The sequence below is a fragment of the Echinops telfairi genome, unplaced genomic scaffold (assembly GCF_000313985.2).
Source record: "Echinops telfairi isolate 266 unplaced genomic scaffold, ASM31398v2 ScPeMD7_5592;HRSCAF=6446, whole genome shotgun sequence".
NCBI classification, from domain to species: domain Eukaryota; kingdom Metazoa; phylum Chordata; class Mammalia; order Afrosoricida; family Tenrecidae; genus Echinops; species Echinops telfairi.
The window spans coordinates 13,132,450-13,142,978 of record NW_022109491.1 but is presented as its reverse complement, the minus strand read 5'-3'; the positions used below and the strand labels follow the sequence as shown (position 1 = coordinate 13,142,978).

Genomic DNA, 10,529 nt, shown 5'->3' with positions numbered 1-10,529 from the left:
CCAGGAACCCAAGAGGAAAGCGAATTTTGAGAATGATGAGGGCAACAAATGTATAAGTGTGCTTTACACAATTGATGTATGTATGGATTGTGATGAATTGTATGAGCCCCAATAAAATGATTTTTTAAAAAAACAGGGCCAAGGAAACTGCCACAAAAGCATGACTGGTGGCAGATCCATGCAGCCCGGTTTCAGGTGGGACTACAGAAGCAGGAATGAGACCAGGATTGGGACACGGACATTGTTAGCTAGAAGGGCTTCCAAGACTGGTCCAGGGCCTTCTGACCAAGGCAATCAGGGCTGAAAGGGCAGGGCTTGTGACTTTACGACCCCCCTGTACTGTCCTCAGTCTCCTGATCTCCATCAAGGATCCACCCCGGCTTCTAAGGGAGCTGGCTGGAGAGGGGTGAAGGTCATCCGATTTCCCTGGTACTCTACCAGAGGGCATGATTATTTACATCCTTGGTTAAGGATCAGCAGAAAAGTCAACGGAGGCTTCATCGATGTGGGGACTCTGCAAATGGATTTGGGGCTGTCACTGCCATCATGGCCTTCTGCAAATGAGGGCTGCTCAGGATGTAAGCTCGAATATACTTGTCCACCCCATGTGTGTCAGAGTCAAATCATCATCCACCGTGTCTCCCGTCCCATGCCTTGCCAATGGCTAATTTTTCAGAAGTAGATCATTTGGGCCTTTCTTCTGAACCACCTCTGGGTTCGAACCATCATCCTTTCCATTAGTAATCAAGCAGGTACCCACTTGCGCCACCAAAAATCCAAACGGACCGTCTGCATGGATTCCTACTCACAGTGACCCTCCACGCCCCAGCCAGGGTCACCCAAGGATGGCACTTCTGAAGTCCACTTGTAAAAAGACTGAGATTTCCCACTTGCTGCCTCACTTGCTCTCTTGAACATTCCCCCTTGCTAGCCCTGGGAGAAGCCAGTTGCCATGTGGTGGGTGCCCTATAGAGAAGGCCGCCTGGCAAGGGACTGACATCTCCAGTCAACAGTCTTGTGAATGAGCTGGGAAATGGACTCTCCCCTGCCCCCACTCTGCTGTCAAACTCTGGAAAGACTACATCCTCAGCCGAGAACTTTTTTTTAATCGTTTTATTAGGGGCTCATACAACTCTTATCACAATCCATACATACATCAATTGTGTAAAGCACATTTGTACATTCATTGCCCTCATCATTCTCAAAACATTTACTCTCCACTTAAGCATCAGGTCCTCATTTTCCCCCTCCCTCCCTGCTCCCCCCTCATGATGAGCCCTTGATAATTTATAAATTATTATTTTGTCATATCTTGCCCTGTCCAACGTCTCCCTTCACCCACTTTTCTGTTGTCCATCCCCCAGGGAGGAGGTCACATGTAGATCCTTGTCATCGGTTCCCTCTTTCCAACCCACTCTCCCTCTACCCTCCCAGTATCGCCACTCACACCACTGGTCCTGAAGGGATCATCCGCCCTGGATTTCCTGTTTCCAGTTTCTATCTGTACCAGTGTTCATCCTCTGGTCTAGCCAGACTTGCAAGGTAGAATTCGGATCATGATGGTGGGGTTGGGGAGGAAGCATTTAGGAACTAGTGGAAAATTGTATTTTTCATCGTTGCTACATCGCACCCTGACTGGCTCGTCTCCTCCCCGAGACCCCTCTACAAGGGGATCTCCAGTCTCAACCAAGAACTGGATTGCACTGTCATGAGGAAAATCAGAGCCAGAGCACTCAATTACCTTACTCTTAGACTCCTGACCTTCAGTAACTGGGGGAATGGCAGGGTCTTCCTAAGAAGCAGAGGCATCTGTGTGGCTCTCCCGACTAAGCTCCAGTTGCCAACAGTAGAGCTGCTTTTAACCACTGGATTTCTTCCACCCTGTTTCAGGCCTCCGTTGCTGTGGAACGATGCGGCCCAGAAGTGAAAGCAAGCAACATCGATTTGTTTAGGATCCTGCCAGTTGGGTTTGGTTCATCTGAGCGGCAGCTCTTCTGCCCGTCCTGCCTAGGAGCACTAACGAGGATGCAGTGCTTGGCTGCTCAGTTGGAGCCTAAAATGACCTCACTCTCACGGCTGGCCTTGGTGCTGGCTGTTGGCTAGGACTTTCTTTCCACGTGGACTCTCATCACTCAATAATCTAGCCCCAGCTTTCTTACATGGCACTGGGAGCCTGCTAAGAAGGTGATGGGGCTCACACAACTTCACTGTGGCCACATTAAATTGGTCAAAGCAAGTCATAAGGCCAGTTCAAGTTCTAAAACGGGGGTAACGGACACCACCTCTTCACAGGAGGACCTGCAAAAAAAAAGTCATGGACATCATTGGGCCTCTATTCAAGTCCTCTCTCAATGCAAGAACAATTTGTTCTAACAACCTGACATTCTGTGATGCTCACCTTCCAGACATGATCGCTGAAGACAAAAAGGGTACATAAGCAAATGTGATGAAGGAAGCTGATGGTGCTGGCTACCAAAAGATGTAGCATCTGGGGTCTTAAAGGCTTGACGATAAACAAGCAGCCATCTAGTTCAGAAGCAACAAAGTCCACATGGAAGAAGTAAACTAGTCTGTGTGATCATGAGGTGTCGATGGGATCAGGTATCAGGCATCAAAGACCCAGAAGAAAAAATCATATCAATGTGAATGGGTGCAGAGTGGAGACCCAAAGCCCATCGTAGATGATTGGACATCCCCTTACAGAAGGGTCACAAGGAAGAGATGAGCCAGTCAGGGTGTAATATAGCACTGTTGAAACATACAACTTCCCTCTAGTTCTTTAATGCTTCCTCCCCCCACTATCATGACCCCAATTCTACCTTACAAATCCGACTAGACCAGAGCATGTACACAGGTACAGATAAGAGCTCAAAATGCAGGGAATCCAGGACAGATAATCCCCTCAGGACCAATAATAAGAGTAGCAATACCAGGAGGGAAAGGGGAAGGTGGGAGGAGAAATGGGAAACCGATCACAATGATCTACATATAACCTCCTCCTTGGGGGAAGGACAACAGAAAAGTGTGAAGGGAGACATTGGTCAGTGTAAGACATGAAAAATAATAATAATTTATAAATGATCAAGGGTTCATGAGAGAGGGAAGGTCGAGGAGAGAGGGAAAAAATGAGGAGCTGATACCACGGGCTCAAGTAAAAAGAAAATGTTTTGAAAATGATGATGGCAACATATGTACAAATGTGCTTGGCACAATGGATGTATATCTGGATTGTGATAAGAGCTGTATGAGCACCCAATTAAAATTATTTTTTTTAATGTCATGGACATATGGAAACTGCTGTATCTTCCCTATCTCATCGCTCCACTTCCTCACCTATGCTTTGCAAAGAGCCTCCTCTCCTCATTACGTCCTTGTTTTCTGCATCTCGTGTTTTCACATCTCTACACCAAAGACTCCCAGACCTCAACCTCTAGTCCTACCAATACTAAATATCCAACTCCATTCTCAACAAGCCCACTGGGAGGCTCCCAGATATCTAAGCTTCATTATCCCAAATTGAATTCTCGATCTTCTCTACCCAACTTGTTCAGCCATCATCCACACCACACCCCTGTAACCCAGGGGGCTGCCCAATGGTGCCTCCATCCATCCAACCCATGGAGCCAAAAACCCCTCCAGACCCTACCAGTGCCCAAGTCCCATGGAGGATTCTTCCCACTGGTTCCCAAATTCCTCTTCTCCCCACCGCCTCTCCGGCCACCATGACCCAGCCATCTCCCTCTCTCCTGCGTGACCACAGTGCCCTCCTACTGTTCCCTTTACTTCCTTCTTGCTCTCCTGAAATCCCGTTCTCCGGGATCGCATTAGCCAGCAGAGGGATTTTTGTAATTAAAGTGCTTTACGATCATACCATCTCTCTGCTATAGACTAAATTGTGCCCCCATCCCCCCACCCCACTGCACCCCACCCAAAAAAATGATTTATACACACATACACATATATCTATATGCTGTAAATCCTAACCACTAGATCGGTGGTTATAATCCATTTTGGGAATGGGCTCATGAGAGTAGAGTTACACACGGTCTTAAAACAATCTCTTCAGAGATTGAAAGGCAAGTAAAAGAAGCCAGAAGGTGAGACGCGAGCGACCACGTGAAGATTGCCAGGAGCAGACACTCAGATGAGACAAAGCCTTCCCTCCAGTGTTTGCAGAGGGAGAAAGGCTTCCCCCACAGTCAGCACCAGGAATTTGCACTCCCAGCCTCCTCAACGCTGTGCACACACATTTCTGTTGGTTAAAGCCATCTACACCAGGTGTCCTCAAACTTTTTAAACAGGGGGCCAGTTCACTGTCTCTCAAACCCATAGTTTTAAAAAAAAACATGGTGCTCGCTTTGGCAGCACAGATACTAAAATGGGAACGATACAGAGAAGATTAGCATGGTCCCTGTGCAAGGATGATATGTAAATTCGTGAAGCATTCCATATTAAAAAAAACTATGAACAAATTCCTATGCCCACTGCACATAGCTTATTTTGAAATAAAAAACAAACGGGCCAAAAACACCCGGCGGGCTGGATAAACGTCCTCGGCGGGTCACAGTTTGAGGACGCCTGATACATGTATTTCTATTACAGCCGTGCTGAATCAGCGCTGAGACCATATTTTTCCTACTCACGTCAAAAGATGCTCAAATCCTACCTTTCCGACCCCTTTACCCCCAATCACGACCCCCACTTCAATATATGCAAGCTTCCTCCATTTGTCGCTCTCATGAGGGTCTTTGCCTGAGCAATTCCCTTTCATCGATATGTCCCCTCCACCAGCATCTCTCCCTCTCTCTGCCTGCTCATTCTTCCAGCCCCGTTGTCAATCATCTTAGGAAACAAGTCAGGAAGCAGTTGTCTGTCGCTTTCCATCTTCTCTTGGTCTCCTTGCAAAGGGTGTATCTCCTACTGGCCTGTCTTCCGTCACCCCTTGGGTTGCCAACCATCGAGGTTGACTTCACCCAGGGCTAAGGAGCTGTCCCTGGACAAATCCCGAGAAACCCCGGAGAGCTGACCACGCCAGCAGAGATACCTCTTTTCCTACCAACAGGGGCTGAGAAATCAAAGACGACAACCAAGCGCTTGCCCAAGGAAGGCCCTTGCCTGTTTCATTCCTGCAAGTCCCTCCTTTCTACTTCAGTGAGCTAGACACCAAGAGCTACTGTTAATTAATACAATGGTGTCGATGAGAACTAATTACAATAAACATTTTTTATTAATTTCCAAACAAAAACTGTTGCCTGCAATTAACCAAGTGTGAAAAACGTTGATGATGGTGGTTTATACATATGCTCTTTGTTATCCTCACCAATTAGCAAGCACGTGCCCCTAAAGCCCTCATTAGCGCTTGCATTTCTGACATAGAAACAACCCTAAAGAGAGGCCTTGGCATTGCTTCTCTAAATCAGCCCAGGACAAGGAAGGAAACACATACTCAGGCAGGATTGTAAGGCAGCCGTTACCCATCATACTAGACAGTCAACCATATTTTCAAAGTCTTTGCCTAGTGCACCCTCTCCGAGAAGAGCCGTGTGTGGAAGCAGCACCGTGATGTGCCTGTTTGGGTACTGAATGACTTCGTTGATGGAGGCAGTTGGATGCAAGAGCTGCAACATTTCTTAGAACTCATTCTGCACAGTACAGAAGCCTAGAAAAGGGAAATAACATTGCCAGGGTAACACACTACCAAGGACAGCCAGGACCCCAGCTTTACTGAAGGCCAGGGGCTCCCAAGGTCACCACGGTGACATTATGGCTCCGCTCTTTGCTGTGGTCAGCCATCCTGTGCATTGTGGATGTTCACCATACCTGGCCTCTGCCCCCTACATTCAAGTAGCCGCTCTCCACCCAGATGTGGCCATCCAAACCATCTCCGGACATTGCCAATGCCCCGTGCACGTGGGAATGAGGTGGGATAAATCACTTCCATTGAGAAGCATTACAAATTAAAACCAGGGGTTCTCCAAACATAGTGCCCTAGACCAGCCACCTCACTGGAAATCTACCAAGTCAGAAACTCTTACGAGCCTCGTCCATTCCAGATGACTCTGATGCACATTCGAGTTGAGAACCACCGGTAGCAATTGTCTCTAACCTTCATCATAACCTTGCAAGGTGAATACTTCTGTCTCTATTTCAGAAATAAGAAAACTGCCTCTCAGAGAGGGGATAGACCTTGTCCAAGTTATGACTTAGTAACAACAGAGGCCGAACTTGAACTGGGCTCAGTCAGACACCAGAGACTAGCTTTTTCTGCTTGCCATGTCTTCTTAAACATAGGCAGGAGGAATGGGGGAAGGCCAGGCTTGAGACCAACCTAGTGCATGAACCCACAAAGACAAGCCCAGCAACATGAGTCCTGCTAGGTGGTTGATATGGCTTTTTGATGTCCAAAGTAGTCATGAGATGCGTCAGAGCCTGGAGGGGCTCATTCCATAACAGGGAGTCCACACAAAGCAGCTGAGGGGCCAAGGCACGAGCATCCCCAGACCTCCTCCCCAATAAGCATTCTGCATAAATTGGTGTCCTTTTCTTTTTCTTTTTTTTTCTTCAATGAGCTTTCCTCCTGTCTAAGAACTTTCTCTGAGAACCTTCTTCATCATTCACAGGATTATTATAGAAACAACCATTTTCTATAACATGACATCACTCCTTTGGCCACAGCTGATTGGCTTGGAGTGGATACCTGAAGCTGATTGGCTTGGAGTGGATACCTGACCTAAACTGAACCCATGACTACCTTCCCTGGCTTTTTGAACATGGGACAAGGTAAGAATTGAATGAGTCCCTCTCTAGGGGTTGGCACTGTGAGATTTCTCAGGCCCCCAGCTGCCATCATGTTCTACTAACCACTTCCAAGTTTCTTTGACTTACAACCGCAACTGACCTAACTCAAACAAAAAAATGCTCGAATAAGAAAGGGGAAGTCCCTTTCCCCACACTAACTGCCCACGGGTGAGGGTACTACGTCTCACAACATTCAGAAGTCAACAGGAAGAGGTGGCACTGCCATCTTCAGCCTTAACTCAGAGAGGTTGTTCTACAAAGTTCTCCCCCATCTGCTCTGTGGCAAAGGCTGCTGAAGATGGCTGTCATTTGCAATAATATCTCAAACGGATAGCAAACTTCCGCATGGGGGGCAGGAAGAGGAAGTACTGACAGTCAAAGCACTGCAGTTACTAAAAGGAAAAGACTGGTCTCGTCGATAAGAAATGCAGGAGTTCGAGAAAAATTCAAGAAGAAATATATACCAGGATAGCTGTGACTCCAGACACTTCCTCCTTTGGTAAAGAACCTATATCCATCCCCCACGATAATCACCTCTACACTGCCAACAACTAAAAAGTATCTGGGGACAAAAGAAGAAATTGAAGAGGTTATTTTAAAAACCCCAACAAAAGAAGGCCTTGGCTTAGAAAGTTTCACTGGAGAATTCAACCAAACATTCAGAGAGGAGCTGACACCAATTCTCCTCAAATGACTCTAGGAATAGGTTTCTATAAAAATAAAGAAGTAATACTATCAAATCCCTTCAATGAAACCAACATAATTCTGATACCAAAGCCAGGCAAAGACACGACTAAAAATATATTTTATAAACTAATATCTCTGATGAGCACAGATGCAAAAATTCTCGACAAAATTTTTGCCAGTAAAATTCAAGAGTGTGTCCAAATAAAGAATCATAGCCAAGTGGGCTAGAAAACCAATCCCTGCCATTAATCACATACATGAAACAAAGGAGAGGGTCACGTGATGATCTTAGTGAATGCAGAAAAGGCATTTTATAAAAGCCAACCATCTTTCCTAACAAACACTCTCAGCAAATAGGGATAGAAGGGGCATTTCTCAACATAATTAAGGACATATATCCAAAATCAACGGCCAGCATTCCCCTCGGTGGATAGAGACTCAAAGCATTCCCACTTGAGAAGGGGAAACCAACTCAGTCAGCTTTGTACCGAAAGCCCTAGCTAGCTTCAGAAAGCAAGAAAAGGAAACGAAGGATAACCAAACTGCGAAGGAAGAAGTGAGCCCACCTCTAGCCTCATAGGAGAGGGTACTATATGCAGGGAATCCACAAGAAAGCTACTGGGACTAAGAGAGAGTGCGGCGAAGCAGCAGGGTGCAAGAACCACATACAAAAATGTTCTTAGAGCCCTCTTCTTAACAAAGGGAAATCCTAACGGCAACACCAATGACAATAGCACCCCCCAAGCTTCGGTCCTTAAGAAACAATCGAATTAGGGACTTAAAAGACTTATCCATGATGTTTATGCTCATTAGCCACTACCCAACCACTGTCAAGTAATACCTACTCAGAGGGAGCCCATAGAACAGAGGTGAACTTCCCGACATAGTTTCCAGGGCTACAAATCTCTGTGGAACCAAATTGCCACCTCTTTCTCCCACAAAGCAGTTGGTGGATCCAAACCACCAATATTTTGGTTTTAGCAACCACATCTTTTAACCACGGCACCACAAGGGCTTCTTGCCAGCCATTCCACACCACCATCACCAATCCATTCCAACACACAGCGCTCCTATAGGACTGAGTAGAACTGCTCCTTTGGGTTTCTGAGACTGTGAATCTTGGTGGGGGCAGACAGCCTCGCATTTCCCCAAGGAGCAGCTGGTAGGTTTGAGTTGTCAACTGGCAGTTAGGAATCCAACACCTAACCCACAGTGCGACTCAAGCTCCATCTACTAGAGAGATGCAGCTCTAAATTACGGGGATCTGCCGCATCCCCCCAGCAAGAACGGCAACCAGCCAAACAGCAGAGAACACATGCTGCTGATGAGACTGTCAGGAGATGGGAACTCTTGCAGATTGATGGTAGGATCGTAAAATGGCGTGACTGCTAAGAAGCCCTGTTGATGCTTCCTGAAAAAACAGAAACAACATACAATCCAACAATCCCACGCCTACCTATATAAGTAAATCCAAGAGACAGAAGAACTCTGTCAGGACTAGACAGAGGCACATCCTATGTTCATCACAGTCTTGCTCACAATAGCAAAAAGGCGGAAACAGTTTGTGTTCAACAACAGATGGAGAGATAAACAAGCTGCAGTACCTACATGCGATGGAATGCTACTTAACAATAAAGAACCACGATGAATGTGCTTAACCCCTCAGAACATGGATGAACCTGGAAGACATTTTGCTGAGTGAAATCAGTTCATCACAAAAGATAAATAAATACTGCATGAGACCACTACTATAAAAACTCAAGAATAGGTGGACACACAGAAACATTCTTTGATAGTTACCAGTCATGGGGGCTGGGAGGAGAGAAAATCAATAACTAGATCATCCATGTCAGAGGAAGCCTGCCTCCAACAACCAAAAGGTCAGTAGATGCAATTGTACGGTGATAACATCATAGTACAAGTTATAGTAAAGTCATAGAGAATAAGAAAGATAGGAGAGAAAATAAAATAAAGGAGTCGGACACATTCTTTGGTAGCATGCTCTTCTCAGCCCCTCTTGATGGACCATGTGGAACTGGGAGAAGAGAGAGCTTCTTTACTATCTTGGGACATTGATAGGTCGCCATAAGATATGCATATTCAGTAGTTCCATGTTTCACAAGGTGGGTGGTATCTGCATTAAGGTCCATGGGCTGATAGGTGAGGAACCCGAATAACTGCACTGGGGGAAGGTACAAGGAGGGCGGGGTGTCACGGTGGGAGGAGAGAGCAAAAGGATGTCTGCTTCTATAGGGGGATAAAATCAACCATGTGCTCACTTTAAGGCAGCATAGCTCTTAGGGAAGAATCTGTGGGCATATTTAAAGCAGGACAACGTACTAGGACTTAACCTCTAACTTATCAAAGTGGAGGCTTTCCTACCATGAAATACTGGCTTTCCAGATTCCCTCTAAATTAGGGAATATAGTCCTCATCCTATTTCCCTCCGTGTTAGTTTCCCACACATACAATTATGGTGAAAGGAAAGGCAATGCACAATGGGGGTGGGGTGGCAGCAATGTGACGGAGATCAAGGAGCACTTTGAGAAGCATGTATGAAGAAAGGACCAGTATGGTAAGTGCTAGAACTATAACCAGCGTTCTCAGGGAAAATCTACATCAATTGGCCAAACCCAGTCCATAAATATAATGTTCTACAGCCTTGTCTGGTGACTAGCACCTGGTGTCTTACAAGCTGATGAGCAGCCATCGGAGAAGCAAGTCTTGGTTGCTTCCACCTGGAACGAAGAGGAATCAAGAAAAGCAAAGACTCGGGAGGTTATCAGTCCCCAAGATTAATGAGTGGCCCACCAAAGCCACAGCCTCCTCGAACAGGAGAACTCAGACGGTGCCCCGCAGCAATACCGCCTACTAGCACCAAAACCGCAATCGAAGGTCCCAGCTAGAATGGGCTAAAACGTGTGGAACCACTCTCAAACCAAAAAACGAAAAGGAAGGACCAGACCGACTGATCTAAGAGAGACTGGAGAAACCCCTACGGCCATCCCCTATGAGAACCCTCCAACTTGACATTGAATCCCCTG

The 10,529-nt window shown here is 46.4% G+C and overlaps 1 non-coding gene across 1 annotated transcript; it reads left to right on the top strand.

The window, feature by feature from the left end:
• The first annotated feature begins 4,349 nt into the window (after window positions 1-4,349).
• LOC115871440 lies at window positions 4,350-4,456 on the top strand. The gene has a single exon (XR_004047305.1). It is a non-coding gene; the product is annotated as a U6 spliceosomal RNA (small nuclear RNA).
• The last annotated feature ends 6,073 nt before the right edge of the window (window positions 4,457-10,529 follow it).